The sequence below is a fragment of the Anabrus simplex genome, chromosome 4 (assembly GCF_040414725.1).
Source record: "Anabrus simplex isolate iqAnaSimp1 chromosome 4, ASM4041472v1, whole genome shotgun sequence".
NCBI lineage: Eukaryota > Metazoa > Arthropoda > Insecta > Orthoptera > Tettigoniidae > Anabrus > Anabrus simplex.
Window position 1 is genome coordinate 267,143,821 of NC_090268.1, and position 18,898 is coordinate 267,162,718.

Below are 18,898 nucleotides of genomic sequence, written 5' to 3' on the forward strand. Positions count from 1 at the left end.
CCACCTGACTTTAATATACTCATTATCCCACCTTAACTATACCATCACCTCATTGTAATCTAACCGAGATGAGTAAAAACTTAGCCAATCAGATCCCAAGATAACATCAAATATAAGGTTCGGAATAACAGGACATATCTGACTTCGCGTTAATACAAATAGGTATGATAACTCGCTTACATATTTGCTTGGATCGTTTACCTACAGCAGTGACGATATATGTGGATTTCACAGGAATTTCTTCAATCTCAATGTTCTCCTTTTTTCTGTCCTCATACCACTTCGAACTTACACATGACCTTTGACTGCCTGGATCTAATAAAGCCTGATAATGCGCCCTCCATACTTCGATCGTAACAACGGGGTTATCGCTTTTACTAGCTACTTCGACTTGATCCACTTCCACCTCCCGTAATAACTCATCTCTGACGTCGAGATCATAATTCATGTGAGTCATTACACAATTTCTCGCAACATGTACTGAAGACTGATAATCTGATCTCTCATTACCGTCTACTATTACTTTAAATTACTCTGTCTCCTTGTATCCTGATTTCGGCTTGTACCTTCCTCAACATTACGTTCCCTCTGAACATTCCTATTTTGCTCGTGTGACTGATTACTTATATTTTGTTGTCTCGGTTGAAATTGACCACGGTGATTGTGTTCTTGTCTTCTGGGTGGTGTTTGATAGTTTATGTACTCTCGTGTACCACTACTATTTCCTAACGCATCAAAACTTGCTAGCAATCTTTCCATTCCTTGAACAGACTCTATCTGCTACATACAGCTAGCTTCGCTAATTTTGTTGGGAAAGTGTCTGAGTAATAATTTCACAATATCTCTCTCCGCTGACATCCCATCTACGTTTTTACAAATCATAACGTGGGCCAGAAAATATTGGTGTTGAGTGAACCGAGAAGGCCGCTAATTTCCCATAATACCAAGAATTCCGGAGAAGTTCGTGAAAGTAAAAGCCATTTTTATTCGTTTAATGAGAGTTTTATTAAAGGTTTTCCGTGTTACGTATACAACATAGACGGTCGATTGGAGCAAGTCATCGCAGATTAGCAGAAGAGAAGAAGAGGGGTAAAAGCGAATTATTCTCTCAAACACCAGAACTAGACTTGTTTTTCCACAGGATCCGAGCTATAACTCAAACAACTTTCTCTCACGCAGTCGACGAAAATAAAAATGATGGTACCGGCACAGAAAACTTGGATGAGTGCACGCCCAGTTTTAGTTGCATTTCCATTGGTCTGCTCTTGGAATTGCAAGTGAAATTCGTGTGAAGACAATCGAGTACCAAGAGGAGGTATTTTAAACCAAACGATTACTCTTATTTTTGGGTTATGAATAGTGTTACTAGATACTGCTATGCTAAATGTTGAGTGAAATAGAATCAGGACAATTTTTTAATTATGTGCGGATGTATCCTGACAATTTGCGATTTCTGAAAAAAGTGTTGTTTGAAAAAAACTTTTAAACGGATACATTATGAAACGTGAATATCTGGTTTGTTCCTGCAGGTAACGATCTGTTCTTGTCCTCCTTGTAGACTTCTTGGAGGTAAATCCCAATTTGCAACAACTGGTTTCAATGTTTGAAAGCACAGAAATCAATGGTTAACGGAACTTGAGAATTTCCATTCTCATCGTGATTACGACTTAATGTTTAAAAGATGGGATAGTGAATTGTGCACAGTTGACAGCCATCTGCTCTCTCAGTTGGAATTATTATTCTTTTCCTTCTTCTTTTATGGCATTAATGTAGATGTTTCACCTAGGCCGCATTCTAATGTATTCATTTATTAATTATATAAAATTGCAGTTTTTCTTATGAAGTTTAAGAAAGGGAACGCAAAATTTTTTGGGCCCAGGAGCGTTGCAGTAGTTAAATTCAGCCTTGGGCACTATGAATGCGAATAACACCACTTTACTTAGACTTCGTACTCCTCTGTTAATATGTACCTAGCGCATTCATTCATCGAGGCGAATAGTCGAGTTCTAAGTGACATCGTAAAGAGCAGAATTACCTATTAGAGCAGGTAAGTAAAGTACAGTTTTATACATCGAAGGAAGAGGCCTGATTATACTATAAACTAGCTCAGATAGGCTGTAGACAACAGGTGGCCTGGTGAACCTAAGAATTTATCCTACCAAAGAGTTTCAGTTAAATGTCACTCCTCACGAACCTGGCGTAGCAGGGGAGAGGTGATACTCCCACGTGGCGCGACCCAGATGGCGGATAGGGGGGTTCTCACCGGCTTGCCGGCGGACTTGAGGGAAATAAAATACCTCTCGCGGACCAAACACACTACCCCCTGTGGGTGGGGGACGCAGATGAAGAATACACCCACGGTATCCCCTGCCTGTCGTAAGAGGCGACTAAAAGGGGCGACCAAGGGATGATTAAATTGGAACCATGAAACTGCTTTTGATTCGTGCCATTACGCTGGGAACACCATGGGTTGCCTGTACTTGCGAGTTGTACCACTATATGAGCGACACCGTGGGTGTGCGTTGCCTTTGATTAGTATCCACTATGTGAGGAACACCACGGAGCCCGTGGGACCGGCATCCGTGCCTAGTACACCTAGGTGAGGAAACTCATTGGTTTGCGTTGGCTATGAGTGGCGCCATTGTGTGCGAAACACCATAGGTCTGCGTTACCTGTACGAAGTACATTACTTATGAGTAGTACCGTCTTGTGTGGAACACCGTGAGTTTCGCTACTTTTGATTAGTACCCCAACATGCCAATACCATGGTTCTACTTTACTCGCGACATGTACCATTCTGTGGGGCCTTAGACATGGATTTTGCACCGCTTTAGACATCAAGCATCATCGTGCTTTATGAGTGGTCCCTTGGTCAGTATTCAATTATGTATGATCTTTGTTTGAGTCTGATCCACTGTATTTTGTTTGTTTGTTTCCTCTTTTTTTGTTTTTTTGTGGTGTCCATGTCCATCCATTCATTCTTCATGACATTTTTTATTTTATTTTGGTCAGTGGATTAATTTGAAATTTTTGTTCTTTCATTTCGTACCATTAGGGGCCGATGACCTCGATGTTAGGCCCCTTTAAACAACAAGCCTAATCATCATCACAAATGTCACTCCTCGCAGACGGATGGCGTACAAGATATCTCAGTAGTTTTCTGGTCTATTAAAGGGAATTACATCCACCAGCTTCCGTAAAAAATGTATCGTAGTACGTGCTTCTACGACATATGACAGTAAATTGTTCCAGTGGCCGTGCTAAAAGAAGGAGCTTTGACGTATGTGTCTATGAAGCTCAATGATCATCATCCAATTAGCGACATGCTCAGAGACCACTTGCCAGCTATTGTGAGTGTGTCTGTAATTGCCACAAGGATACCTGAGACTTGACAGAGCCAATCCGCACTCGAGATAGTCTTATAATTTAACGACTCATGATCATAAAATTTAAATAAACATTATTCTGAGTGGTAGGTGACTGTAGTGGTAACGCCGGATGGCCGGTAGAATATAAATTAACGGACATAGAACTGCAGGAGGTAACTCTTGACCGTCAAAGTCCCCTTTTAGTACTTTGTTTCTAAATTTATTGGTTTCTCCTTTAGTGCTACCTCGAACAGTGCTGATTCGTTATGACACTGTTTCATTTATTTGTTATATTTCACGTTGTTACAATATTTTTAAATATGATGACAGAATGCTTTAAGAGTACCTGGACATGGAACCTGCATTTTTAAAGGCATAATTTGTAGTTCCATATCTAAGAAATGATTTTTTCCAAGGCTATCAAATTTTGCTCACCTTTTAACATTAACACAGACAAACTACATGCAAAGTGTCAACATTCTGTCTCCCGTTGTTCATCACCACTGATGAAAATAGCAATAAATCCCATTTGAAAACTAAAATACTTGCCACAGCTTCAGGTACAATTTTCACAGAAGATACAACCTTATGAGTCATTATTGTTTTTGTGAATGTTAACAACGCAGTGAAGATATACAAGTGTTTAAAATGTTTTAATCCTATAAATATGTGCTGTCATAGTCGCTCCACAAAGGGTTGGTGTCAGGAAGGGATATGGCTATGAAACAGGGCCAGATCCCCACGGAGTGCGAACCCCAAGTAAGTCAGAGAATAATAATAATAATAATAATAATAATAATAATAATAATAATAATAATAATAATAATAATAATAATAATAATAATAATAATAATAATAATAATAACTTTGCTTTACGGGAGCGAAAGCTGGGTGGAGTCAGGATATCTTATTCATAAGTTAGAAGTAACAGACATGAAAGTAGCAAGAATGATTGCTGGTACAAACAGGCGGGAACAATGGCAGGAGGGTACTCGGAATGAGGAGGAATGAACTCGATGGATGAAGCTGTACGCATAAACCGGCTTCGGTGGTGGGGTTATGGGAGGCGAATGGGGGAGGATAGGTTACCTAGGAGAATAATGGACTCTGCTATGGAGGGTAAGAGAAGTAAAGGGACACCAAGACGACGATGGTTAGACTCGGTTTCTAACGATTTAAAGATAAGAGGTATAGAACTAAATGTGGCCACAACACTAGTTGCAAATCGAGGATTGTGGCGACGTTTAGTAAATTCTCAGAGGCTTGCAGACTGAACGCTGAAAGGCGTAACAGTATATAATGATAATGTATGAATAATAATAATAATAATAATAATAATAATAATAATAATAATAATAATAATAATAATAATAATAATAATATGTACTCTCAAAAACATATTTTCCCTCAAACGTTTGGAGTAGTTTATGCTATATTACCCATATTTTAGGGAAAAATATACTGTACCCGACAGGGGCATGAATCATATACTAGGGATAATGAGAACGCGCGTTTATTTGTTTGGAAGCAAGTACGCGGGAAGTCGAAACGTGGAGCGTCAAGCGTGAAGCTAGGGCGTGTTTCCACAAACTGAGCCAGGGAAACCCAGGATGAAAAGAAGGGAGGGGTTATCCCGACCACAAGTCGTTTGTGAGGGGGAGTGGTCAACTTTTCACCATCGTAATCTCGAGACCATCTTTAAAAAAACATGGCCAACTTCGTTTTTGATATCAAGAAAAATTAACGATTTTAATATTATTGCATTGTAAAATGATCCAAAAGAGATGTTCGTCATCGGTGAATTTTATTAGGGTTGTGACGTCCTTTATGGCGGTGATGGTCTGCAAAAGAAGGAATATAGGGTTATATAACAGTGCAAAGTTACAGAGGTCATGTTTTTAATTTCCCGACGTCCACTTCACAGGGGGAAGTCCCTTGAGTGGGTTGAAAACGAAGACAGATATTCATTTATTACTTCGGATTGCGCGATGAGATTTCGTCCGGGCGAGTCTTAACCAACTTGTAAGATCACTGGTCGCCTGATTATCGCTTTATTGTACCTCTAATACCCCGTGAATAGGGTGTATGGAAATTTTGAGAGAGGGAATCTTCCTAGTTGATATAAGGTGCGAGAAGCGTCACCCTAGATCATTCTTCGCTTTTATCTCGTGAGGGACAGACGTGTGTCAGTTCCGGACTACAAATTCCTTTGTGTGTGAACGTTTAATGTAAAGAATAGTTGAAATAAGTTCAAACAAATGGTGTGCGAGAAAAACTCATACTGGTGAAATAATAGAGTGTGCGTTCGGGTTATTTGACCGGCATTTAGAGCACGAACTGGAACTATTATTATTATTATTATTATTATTATTACCTTCATTATCGGAAACAATGAAGGGGCTATTGCAACACGAATAATAATTAATATAGTGAGCAGAGATAAATTACAAAACTAAACTATATACTAAATGCGCGTGGTTAATTAATAACCCCCTATTAGTATTTCTGATCCCGGGACATTGGATCAAAAATCGGGCCGGAAAGTGCGTGTTCGAAGTAGACGTGCGTAACAGGCTTAATTGTGTGTGTTGTGTGGCGTAGTTACCAAAGGAGATTCCAGTGCCAAGGATTACGGAGTTTCGACCTAGGAGTTCCAGTTCGTATCGGATTATCATAGCGTTCTACCTGGAGGCAATGAAGGAGTAACCTGACCAATGGATTCCCCGGAGTTACCCGACGTGTCATAGAAAATGAGGCTAAGTACATCTCTCTTATCGGCATGACTCATATAATAACGGAATTTCCATTTAAAGTTAATTAATTTGTAAATAATAATTGATGGGATCTCTTGGTTTAAAACGTAAATGTGCTAAATTATAGGCACAGTATTCAGTTACGTTCAAGTCTGAGTGAATTAGATTTTTGTAAATAGGGGAAGATGTTTTATTGGGGGAATTTTATTCTTTTATTTTGTTTTCGGGAATTTTCTCGGATCGGTTATTCGTAGTTTGTCGTTGTGTCAAATAGTCAGTGCCAGTAGTTTCCATTGGAAAGTTCAATGAAGTTGATTGGTACTCACCAGTTGTATTATCTTGCATGCGAGATATATTTAATTTAGATTAGTCATCACGTATGGAAGGAGTGCTGTAGTGAGTCTTCAGAGATCCGCACGGACGTCCTCCGCTGAATAATAGCTAGGCCTATGTTTCTTTAGATTTTAGCGGTGACCACACATTTATATTTATTTATGTAGTAATATTTGATTCCGTATTTGTTAAGAATTGGTTGTAAAGATGGATTTGGTTTATCACGTAGGAGTGGTACCATGTTTCATTATGACCTAGATTTTAGGCCCCTTTTGTTCCTTTTTCGGTTACCCAGTTGCCGTGTTATGTGAGAGCTGACGAGAAAGAACCATCTCGTCAGCTGAAAAATGAGTTAGTCCATGTTGACAGAAGGTATTGAAGCCGAGACACCCGGTGGAAAATATAAAATCCATGTGGTGGGTCCAGATATTCAGGGCCTTATTAATGAGATGAAGTGATTGATGAATTATGTGTTGCCACATTGAAATGAGTGAGCGAATTAATTTTTATGTGAATGAAGTCTAGAAAGTGCTATTTGAGATTTAAGGAGACGACTTGTTAAGGAAGGAGTGGAGAGACTACCCAATAAACTGTGAATTATGTGGCTGCTCCCTGGGAGGGACGGTGGTTGTTGCTCCGCGTCAGTCCATACGGCGGGGACGTAATATTTGTCCCATTTATTGAGTAACACGGCGATTTTTAGAATTGTGTCATTAGGGAATATAAACCACCCATCCATCTCATCTGAAGTTAATTGCCGAGAGACGGCAGTAAACCGTTTGAAAAATACATCCTTGTTATTCTTCTTCTTCTTCTTTTCTTCTTCTTCTTCTTCTTCTTATGTGTAGTTAGGGATTTCAGTCCCATTTTCAATCGTCGCAGGAAATGAGTTCAGATCTCTCTGGCATTCGCCAAAAGCGGGTGGATTTTCCCACGGCAACCAGATGTATTCAGTGTACTTGTTTGTGTGTGTATTGGTTGTGATCTGTGTTTTATTTGTTGATTGTGTTCTGGAATGACGTTGGTTTCGACCCAACGGCCAATTCATGTTATCTGTCCAGAGTCATGGATTTATTTTTGACTCGTGGCATTTTTGATTATACTATTTGTTTGTATATGATGATGTACGTTATTTCGCAGGTTAGATCTAGGTTAGGATTCACTCAGACTTATGTGTAAGTTGTGTAATAGCACGCCAGTGTCAGTGGGAATAGTTTGAGTGAATTTATTTATTTATTATTCAGTATATGCGAGATGACGATAAAGACATTATATAACATTTGTACGTACTCTCGTCCTCAACAGATTTAAGCAATTCTCAACATGTTAGCTGCGAAACCTGTAATTATTCATGTGCATTCAACATGGTTATTTTGCATCAGGTTCTATTATCTTCAGGAGTATAATAAAGCCTTTTATTTTCCAATTTTAAACAATGTTCTCATTCGTTTTTAGTGATACAACACCCTCTTCTCCTACCCTTTACTTTTATTTGATGCCACTTGATTTAAAACCCAGTTGACGACCCTGTAGATATATCGCTGGAGACCCACATGGGTGGGGGGCGGGTGAAATACATTCTGTAATATTGTTTCTTGTAGCTTTGAGGCAATTAAACAAGTGTACCGAGCGTGATTTCTCAATCAATCAATCAATCAATCAATCAATCAATCAATCAATCAATCAATCAATCAATCAATCAATCAATCAATCAATCAATCAATCAATCAATCAATCAATCAATCAATCAATCAATCACCACTGATCTACATGTAGGGCTGTCTCCCAGGAGGCAGGTTCCTATGAATTGTTTTATCTTTTTCCTATATGACTTCAAAGAAGATGAACATTTATCGAACACTTCCTTTGGTAAACTACTCCCATCGCTGATTCCTCTTCCTATAAACAAATATTTGTCCTAATTTGTCTCATTGTGTTCCAACTTCATCTTCATCTTCTACAACTCCATTGAGGTTTACACGTCTGCTAATGTTATTCCACATCATCTCATCGCTATAACTCGGAACATTCCAGTTAGTCGAGCAGCTCGTCTCGTTAGTCCCAAGTCTTCGCAACCCACGTTAAGATAAATAATGCTAGAAAATGCTTTTTCTTAAAAAAAGAAAAAGAAAATGCTAAATGTTATCTAGCGTGCTGATCATGGTAATGATAATGATAAGCATATTCTATCCGTCTTTTTTCTATGCTTCGTTTAAACATTCTTTTTACAAGTTTCGAGGCACCTACCTCACTTCTAGATTAAAAATAAATACATTGGCCCATAATTTCTTCACAATAACATAGATTTTCCGATAGTTCTTAGGCTCATAAAGAGTTCGAAAAATTAAACAACTAAAAAATAAAGAAATCGAGCGGGTAACGGAAGCGACGCCATTTACGAGAATTATCTGTTGAGAATGACAGTTATAGATGAGCACTTAGACTAGATTCCTTACGTACATCAGACCGTCAAAGCAACGGAACGAGAAAGTCCTTTCTAATTATTGCTACAGCTTAATTCAAAGACGCTTTGACACTTCAGCTTGAAAGGAGTCGTAGTGAAAAATGTGATGACAGTGTGCATTTAAGTCAGTCTTACAAACTAACTAGGCATTGAATCGAAAAGTGACAATCCTCAGTTAATATTAATGCTATGTGTGACACGTAACTTGTAATCCCCGTTACATATCGTATCATCATCTACAGCCCTTTCCCACTTCCACTCTCCTCGACTTAAACAGTGACATTTCACCTTCACAAAAATGAAAGTATCTCACATGTGATTGAAGGATTGTAATACATATCTAGTCGAGAGCAGTATCACAAGTTGTCTTTAGAAAGTACCCGAAGAGGTGCGGATATCACCAAGTGTGATCTCTTTTCATTAATGCACGTGCTGGCGTGGTTAGAGACTTGCATTCGAGAGACAATGGGTTTGAACCCCACCGTCGGCAGCTTTGAAAACGGTTTTCCGTAATTTATCGCTTTTACACCAGGCAAATACTCAGGTTGTACCTTAATTAAGTTCACGGTCGCTTCCTTCCCAACCGGGCGAGTTGGCCGTGCGCGTAGAGGCGCGCGGCTATGAGCTTGCATCCGGGAGATAGTAGGTTCGAATCTCACTATCGGCAGCCCTGAAGATGGTTTTCCGTGGTTTCCCATTTTCACACCAGGCAAATGCTGGGGCTGTACCTTAATTAAGGCCACGGCCGCTTCCTTCCAACTCCTAGGCGCTTCCCATCCCATCGTCGCCATAAAACCTATCTGTGTCGGAGTGACGTAAAGCCCCTAGCAGTAGCTTCCTTCCCATTTGTTGCCTTTTTCTATCCCATTCTCGCCACAAGACCTATCTGTGTTCGTGCAACGTATAATAAAACTAAAAACATTCTTTACATGCTAACCACTGTGGTTTGAAGGTCGTAACTCACAATATAGTATGCGGCAAGACCAACTTTCTTGAAATTACAAACATAATCTGAGCATGAATATTCGTCATTAGAAAATTTAAGGTGACGACGTCAAAATGTATTATTTTGAATCCGCCGGTTAAGTATGAGTTCAGTCCGACTCGTTGGCTGAATGGTCAGCGTACTGGCCTTCGGTTCAGAGGGTCCCGGGTTCGATTCCTGGCCGAATCGGGGATTTTAATCGTGTTTGATTAATTCTTCTGGCTCGGGGACTGAGTGTTTGTGTTTGTTCCAACACTTTCCTACTCATATTCAGACAACACACTACACTACCAACCACCACAGAAATACGCAATAGTGATTACATCTCTCCATATAGGGTTGGCGTCAGGAAGAGCATCCGGCCGTAAAACAGGGCAAAATCCACATGTGCTACGCAGTTCGTACCCGCGACCCCACAGATGTGGGAAAAGCGATAGGGGAAGAAGAAGAAGAAGAAGAAGAAGAAGAAGAAGAAGAAGAAGAAGAAGAAGAAGAAGAAGAAGCATGAGTTCAAAATGTGTACTCTCACGTCTCACGCATTGTTCATAAATATCAAGAAGAATACTGCAGTTGTTTTCAAACTTTTTTCTTTTAGTGTACGCCTAAAATACAATCGTTTTACCTTTGTAACCGTACAACAGGGTTACAGATTCCATTCAGTATTTATTATTATTATTATTATTATTATTATTATTATTATTATTATTATTATTAATAACCCGATTCATTAGATTTTATATTCTGTTTCTCATCATTTAGACTGTAATAATTAGGTATCACGCATATTATTGTATTTAATCATAGGTTAAGTGAATATGTTTGTAATTATGCTGTATATTAGTAAGTGAGATTTGTTGGTTTGATATAGTCATTCTGTGGCTTGTAACTCTAGGCAGATGTGTTGGCAGAGTATTTTGCAATCGAGGTTATGTTTAACTGAGAATGTTATGTGCAAGTAGGTTTTCCGGTGACTCATGCCGCATAGTCACTGTAATCCGCTTGGATACGCTTATACGACACATGACTGATGACATCAGTGCGTGGACACGTGATTGCGATCAAGTGTCAGTATTCGCCAGCTACTGTATGTTGAGGTGGAAGGGATGAACAGAGAGTAGGGAGATGAGTAGTCATCGCGGGGTTATGAAAGTCGATGCGACGGTGGTGAGAGGTATCAGATCATATGTATCAGTCAGATGTATCAAATGGAAGAAGTGGTCTTAGAGTTATGGTCAGAACTAAGAGTTGTGTTTGAAGAAGTAATAATCGAGGAGGTCTACAAGTGGTGGTTGTATCCGAGCAGAGACGAGTACTATGCTGATAAAGAAACATCATCTTCTTGTGAGGATGCACTTCACAAGATGTTTCAATAATATTTTCCAATTTCTTATAATATATTGAGTGGACGTAATTACATTGGAGCTCCCTACACGCGTACATGGCATGTAGGCCAACTCCTTGTTATATAAGAAGATAACAGCAGACGGCTCCCGACTTCAGCTCATAGGTTTTCCCAAGAATTTCAAGTTCAACAGCGGTGTATGCAGACATCAGGTAATTAAAGCATCAGACATGTTATGCATTCATAACATGAAGAAGAACGTAATCAGCGGCGATATCACATCTCACTTCAAGTTCATGTCAATAGCTTTTTTTGTTTAGATTAAATTTTCTTTTTCATATTACCGCAAATCTCACTAGATATATATTTTTTGTTAAATTAAAAGACGTCAATGCTTGTTCATCGTGACGTAAATTATAGTCATAAACTCAGTTTTATTTTAATTATAATAAGTGATTCCAGTTCCATGTACAATCCTCAATTGTGGAAATGCAACAGTAATTTAATATTATCCTGATCCATATCCATGTATATTGCCAGATATGTGAGTTTACCACCTCACGCCTTGAGATATTTGATCTAAGAGGTATGCTCTACCATATTTTGTTGTTTTTATTTTAAAAGCAACTGGCGCTCAAACAAATGTTATGTATATTGTGTGAAGGAGATGAAGGTAAAAGAGTAGTGGTTGGCAAAGCAACACCTTCGTACCCCCCGAAGCAGGAGTAAATTGCAATATTACCAGAAATAACAACAGATTTTTGCTGGATGCAAGTATTATTATTGCTATTATTATTATTATTATTATTATTATTATTATTATTATTATTATTATTATTATTATAAACATAATAATCATTGTCATCTTCCGCACCTTATCCTGCACGCACTGAGCCATGAACGAGTTGTGGCCGGAAGGTCGCATGTCGTTGCTGACACCAGGAATCAAACCACGTTCCCCGGGATGACAGCCAAGCAGCTAACCCGCTACACCACCCTGCTCTCCAATAATAACAATATTGTACTCTAACAATGTATATATCGTCGCTGGGCAGAGGAAACCTCGTAACTCCTGAGTAAAGTTTACCGAGGAAGCCCAAAACTGGGCGGTCAGTAATAGCTGGGGAACTGTTTTATTGAAAATGAACAGGCTCAACTCCTTTCTGAACTGCTCACCGAACACAGACGCTACGATAAATTTGCGTACCTCTTGAAACGACCCTACGTAGTGAATACCACTGGAATATTGAACATATTGATGAACACAGGTTGCCGTTAACACACAAAGAATTAGTCATAAGCATTTTAGGGATAGGTAGGAAGTATCAGTGTATTACTAACATTGGACGTGCCAAAACGTTATTAACGATAATATCGCAAACACATTTATCATACAAACCATTGTTGTTGCAGTGGAATGTTTCCGGCGACATTCACTCCTTTATACATTCAGTCAGTAGCACAGCTAAGAGGTGAAGTTCTCATCCTGATCTCCTAAAGAAGGACCAACAAACTTAAATATTAGTGTGCATTTTGTTATCTGTCGGCGTACGTTCGTACAGCATCACGTTCTCGGAACCATGTCTTCTAAAGCTGCAACCCGTCTGTTTCGGGAAAAGAAAGAAAAATACATATCTACTTCACCCGGTTTTAGGAGACCGAGCTCGATAGCTGCAGTCGTTTAAGTGCGGTCAGTATCCAGTATTCGGGAGATAGTAGGTTCGAACCCCACTGTCGGCAGCCCTGAAAATGGTTTTCCATGGTTTCCCATTTTCACACCAGGAAAATGCTGGGGCTGTACCTTAATTAAGGCCACGGTCGCTTCCTTCGAACTCCTAGCCCTTCCTTGTCCCATCGTCGCCATAAGACCTATCTGTGTCTGTGCGACGTAAAGCACCTAGCAAAAAAAAAAAAAGGTTTTAGGAGAATCAGACGTCCTAACATTTGCCCATCAGGCATTTTTTGTGTGTCAATAAATCTACCGGAACGAGGTTGGTGTATTTGAACATCTTCTAATGCCACCAGACAAAACTGTGATCCAGTCTACCGATTTGAGCGCAGAAGACCAGTGCTCTACCGTCTGAACCACTCAGCCCAGTAAAATAACAAAATATTAATAACGAAATAAACAAACAAGCAAACAACTAAGATAATGTTGTTGTTGTTGATGATGATGATGATGATGATGATGACGATGACGACGACGATTGTTATTTTAAGTGACCTAACATTTAGGTCATCAAACCCGAAGCATATTTAACTGATTGAATAAAATTTTAATTTTACCTACTGACAAAGATAAAAAAGTATAATTATGACGAGAACAATCAAACAACCATCCAATAATTCATATACCTATTAATCTAAACTTTTCCCGTCTTTCACTCAATGCAACTATCCAAGAATGCTTCTTGCAGCGCAACTGGTTGAAGTTCAAAAACATGACAGGTAGTAACGTATGTATAAATCCGACCAGCATATATTAGAGTTGTTCACGCATTCAGAATGAAGTGTCGAGTAAACTTGTATGCACAGAGCACACCAATAAATCTAACGAGCTGCTCAAATTAAATAATCAAGCCCTCCACCATTCTAAATAAGGTCGACGAAGAAATAAAGTAGCGATATTCGTAATTTTTAAATTACGTATAAATGAATCATTGATAAGACATACTTCACCCTCAAAGTGTGAGTGGATTAATAATTATAAAGCATTCCTTTGAGAGCAAGCATTCTACAGCTCCTATTTTGTGGTGAAGTTGACTTGCCAAGGAATCGTGACTCGCATTTCAGCATCACACAATAAGTTTTATAATAATAATTCTATGCTATATATTGCTAAATTGACTGCGTGAAAACATGCTCTCCGAATTGCCTTGACTTTTTAACACTATAATTGCCACAGCGGCTGTTTAAGGAATTGAACTAATGATGAAAAACACATCTCAATATTATGTAAATTGCACTAGAACCAAGTTAGCCGCTACGAAGCACATTAACCTTGATACAATTCCCAAGAAACAAGCAGTCGGCTAGCTTGTACAATACACCTTCACCCAGAGAATTAGTTCTGTTCGACAGTCAGGAAATTGATCATTACAATGGTAACGGATCGGATGGAGAAACCTGGAAAGGAGCGAAGGGTACAAGTGGCCGCTAATTAGACTGATCTGTATCACACACACCTGCAGATCTTAACTCGCCTCCATGGCCGACATCATTAAGTCAGACATTTACTAGACCTTACTTCAATATAAATACATGGTAGATAGTGTTGGAAAGGAAAAGGAAATATGATAACAACAGCAGGGGTTTGACAGTTCTTACTTTCTTTTCTTCCAGTTTTTGTCAATCGAAATTCCGAGTTTTCCTCAGTGGTGACCCGCTATGTAATAATTCAAGCGAATGTAGTGTGTCGGGGGAAATTTTATAGCGTAATACAACATTTGATATTGCTAATACACTTGTAAGAAGAGCTATAGGATACTATACTTACAAGGAAACCCAGCAATTTTCCTACGCCCCCTTTTTTATGAAACTGAAGTAATAACGTGTGCATTGAGGTAAAAGTAACATATGTGAAGCAGTTTTGTTTCGGAACTCTTCATACCTTGAGTTATTAAACTCCTCCCTACAGTTAAGCACTCGGTTCACCCGAAAGGACATGGGTTCGAATCCCCGGCAGGAAGTCGTAAAATTTAAGAAGCGAGATTTCCACTTCCAGAGGTGCACATGGCCCTGGGGTTCACTCAGCCTACACCAAAAATGAGTACCATGTTAATTCCTGTTAGCGAAGGCGGCCGGGCGTAGACCTAACCACTCTACCCTATCAAGTGCCGAGGTTACGGATAGTGGAAGCCTTTACCTTCCACCCCTCCAAGGGCCTTCATGGCCTGTACGGAGATGACTTTGCTTTGCTTTTTACAGTTAAGCAACCTGAAAGTAACTTTTGGTAAAATGTAATGCAGAAACTTGGCATAAACATATATCGGCTCTACTCCTATAGGAAAGTGCATCTAATTTCAATAAATTAATAAGAATGATGATAATAATAATATTAATAACAGTAATATTAATTAGTACAATATAAGTTACTTGTAAATCGAAATGTAATGACGGCACTTCATCGTAATGCCGATGTCAATGTACCATGCACAGTTTATTATCACACCAGGAACAAGCGCGAAATCATTTTCATCGTAGATATCTACATTACAGCTTCCTGATACATTAAAATGAATATCATAAAAATCGGGCGAGTTGGCCGTGCGGTTTGGGGCGCGCAGCTGTTAGCCCCACTGTTGGCAGCCCTCAAGATGGTTTTCCTCGGTTTCCCATTTTCACACCAGGCAAATGTTGCGGCTGTATCTTAATTGAGGCCCCGGCTGCTTCCTTCTCACTCCTAGGCCTTTCCTATCCCTTCGTTGCCATAAGGCCTATCTGTGTCGGTGCAACGTTAAGTCAATTGTAAAAAAAAAAAATATCTTAAACATTTGAATAACCAACACGAAAAGCAATACTAATAAAACCTGTTGCTTGTCAGATACAGCAAAGTATTGACTAATATTTGGATGATGTCAGCTAATTTAAATAGGAGAGTGAAATTTCATGAAAAAAGAATTCTGTCAGGAAGATTTCGGGCACCATTATTGTCATAAGTAGAATACTGTCCTGGAGTCATCTGGTAAACACCTGGGAAGAAATAAACTTCTAACGACCGGGCGAGTTGGCCTGAAGATGGTTTGCCCATTTTCACACCAGGCAAATGGTGGGACTGTGTCCCGTCCCATCGTCACCATAAGACCTATCTGTGTCGATGCGACGTAAAGCAAAATAGAAAAGAAAAGAAAAAACTTCTAACGGTTGGACGTACACGGTCACCTGGATGAAGAGCATGTGCCACAGTTATTTTATACGGTTTGATGTGTAATGATTTAATAGTCTTTTGCACATACAATTCTGAATACATTCCCACTTAAGCGAGACGAAGAACATACTTTTTGAATAATTATCCAAAAGATGCTATCTAATTTTTCTTCTGTGAGAACCCTAGGTTGCATATTTCCAGTTTCCGGAAATTTTTTATAAAAGTGTTGTACTGTTTTATGACTTGGGGCGTCTTTTTTATTTTGAATTTCTTTTTTTTTTTTTGCTAGGGGCTTTACGTCGCACCGACACAGATAGGTCTTACGGCGACGATGGGATAGGAAAGGCCTAGGAGTTGGAAGGAAGCGGCCGTGGCCTTAATTAAGGTACAGCCCCAGCATTTGCCTGGTGTGAAAATGGGAAACCACGGAAAACCATCTTCAGGGCTGCCGATAGTGGGATTCGAACCTACTATCTCCCGGATGCAAGCTCACAGCCGCACGCCTCTACGCGCACGGCCAACTCGCCCGGTGAATTTCTTTTACGTCGCACCGACACAGATATGTCTTATAGTGACGATGGGATAGGAAAGGTCTAAGAGTGGGAAGGAAGCGGTCGTCGACTTAATTAAGGCTTTGCCCCAGCATTTGCCTAGTGTGGAAATGAGAAACCACGGAAAATCACCTTTATTGCTGCCGATAGTGGGGCTTGAACCCACTATTTCCCAAATGCAAGCTCACAGCTGCACGGCCAACTCTCCCAGTTTTAACTTTTGCACCCGAGAATCTTTCTTGAAACTGTCTTGGAACTTGGAACTTCACCAGCTGAATATGAATAGTGCGGTAACGTTGAAAACGCAAGCATCCTAATGAGTCATAAAAACAAAGCAGATGCACACTTGAAACAACTATAATACGACTGCGATATCAGACATCTGTACAAGGTCAGATAGTAGGGTGTCGCGCTCACACAAAACCTGTGATGGCGCCATCCCATTCCCGCTCACGGTGAACGAGCTGGGAGCTAGCCCACAGGAAAACCACCGCGCGTGCCGGTGTAAAGCATATCTGATCTCCCTGTACAAGGTAGCTTCAAATAATATGATAATAAGACCTCGCACGGATGAAATTTATTTCACAGGCAGATATAAGAATACACAAAAGGGCATTAATATTCAACACAGTCACCATTCTTGTCAGTACTCTTGTTGCAACGGTACACCAAGTCACTGATGCCGACATGGACGAAATTTTCATCCAGTCCCCGAAGCTACATCGTGAATGTATGCTAAATGGCGCATCGTCGTTGAATCACTTACCACCCAGGTGTTTCTTCAACGGCTGAAAGGGATGGAAATCACTGGGTGCAGGTCGAGGCTGTAGGAAGGACGGTTTAGAGAGGATGGTTGAGTACCTCCTACCGGAGGAGCCCAAACAATTCAAGTGTGTTGTTAGCTGCGTGTTGTCTGGCGTTGAAGTGCAGCAACACGACGCTTGTTGAGAGAAATCCAGGTCATTTTCTGCGAATTGCTAACCGAAAATGCTCCAGTGTGTCACAATGACTGGCCTCGTCGCTCCCCTGGTGAGGTAATAAACCAATTGGATCATCCTCCCCAAAACCCCGACCTACTGCAAAACGATTTCCATATCTTCGGACCGTTGAGAAACACATTGCTGATAAGCGACTCAACAATGATATGACCGTTTAGCGTGCCGTCAAGACATGCCTTCAATGACTGGACAGAGATTTCTTCGATGCCGGAATCAGTGCCTTGCTGTACTGTGCTTGGACAAGAATGGTGATTATGTTGAATAGTAATGCGTATAAGTGCCCTACTACTGTGTATCCTTAAAGCTAACTGTGAAGTTTCTCCTTGCGAACTCTTGTTAAATTACTTTTCGAAGCGCCTTTGTATTTATGTAGTTACAACAATATTCTCTGTTATCTAGATTCTGTGTAATGTCAAGCAGTCGCCACTGATTAGAAGTATACAGTAGAACCTTGGATTGCGAGCATAATTCGTTCCGGCAACATGCTCGAAATCCAAATCGCTCGTATATCAAAGCAAATTTTCCCTTAAGAAACTATTGAAACTCGGATGATTCGTCCACAACACAAAAACATTTATTCGCATAACATTTCTAAAACAAAATATAACGTAAACCAATTAAACTGCACTTCGCCTTACAATAGAATCATTTTTGGTGTGAGGGAGACGAGAGATGGCATGAGAAGAGTTACTGTGTAGCACGAATTTCACTAACGGAATCACTGCTATCGGTTGGCTCATTGTAAGTGATTTCTTTTCGTGCAACTTTAACGAGGAACCTGTCCAATGACTGTCGCCTTTGCCTCTTTTTGAGGATTTCACGAAAATATGACATTGCATTGTCATTGAACAGATTCATCCACTCCTTCTTCCGACCGAATTCATTTTTAGCCTCCTTTTCGTTCACCGGGCCCATCGTTGCAGAACAGTTATATCACAGATGACAGAAAGAAAACATGTACTCTCGTACGGTGTTGACTATGCGAGTGAGGCACGCCAACTGAAGTCCAGCGCGGGAAATGATTACACACACTTTCCCAGGAAAAAGAGTGGCAGGGGGAGGGGAAAACAAAGGCACAGGGGAGGTGGAAACGTACGTAATCGTGACTCTCGTATTGCGAAACCTCACTCGCTTATCAAGTCACAATTTATTTAAAACATTTGCTCGTCTTGCAAACCACTCGTAGACCAAGTTACTCGCAATCCGAGGTTCCACTGTATATTGTTCGAGCTTGTAC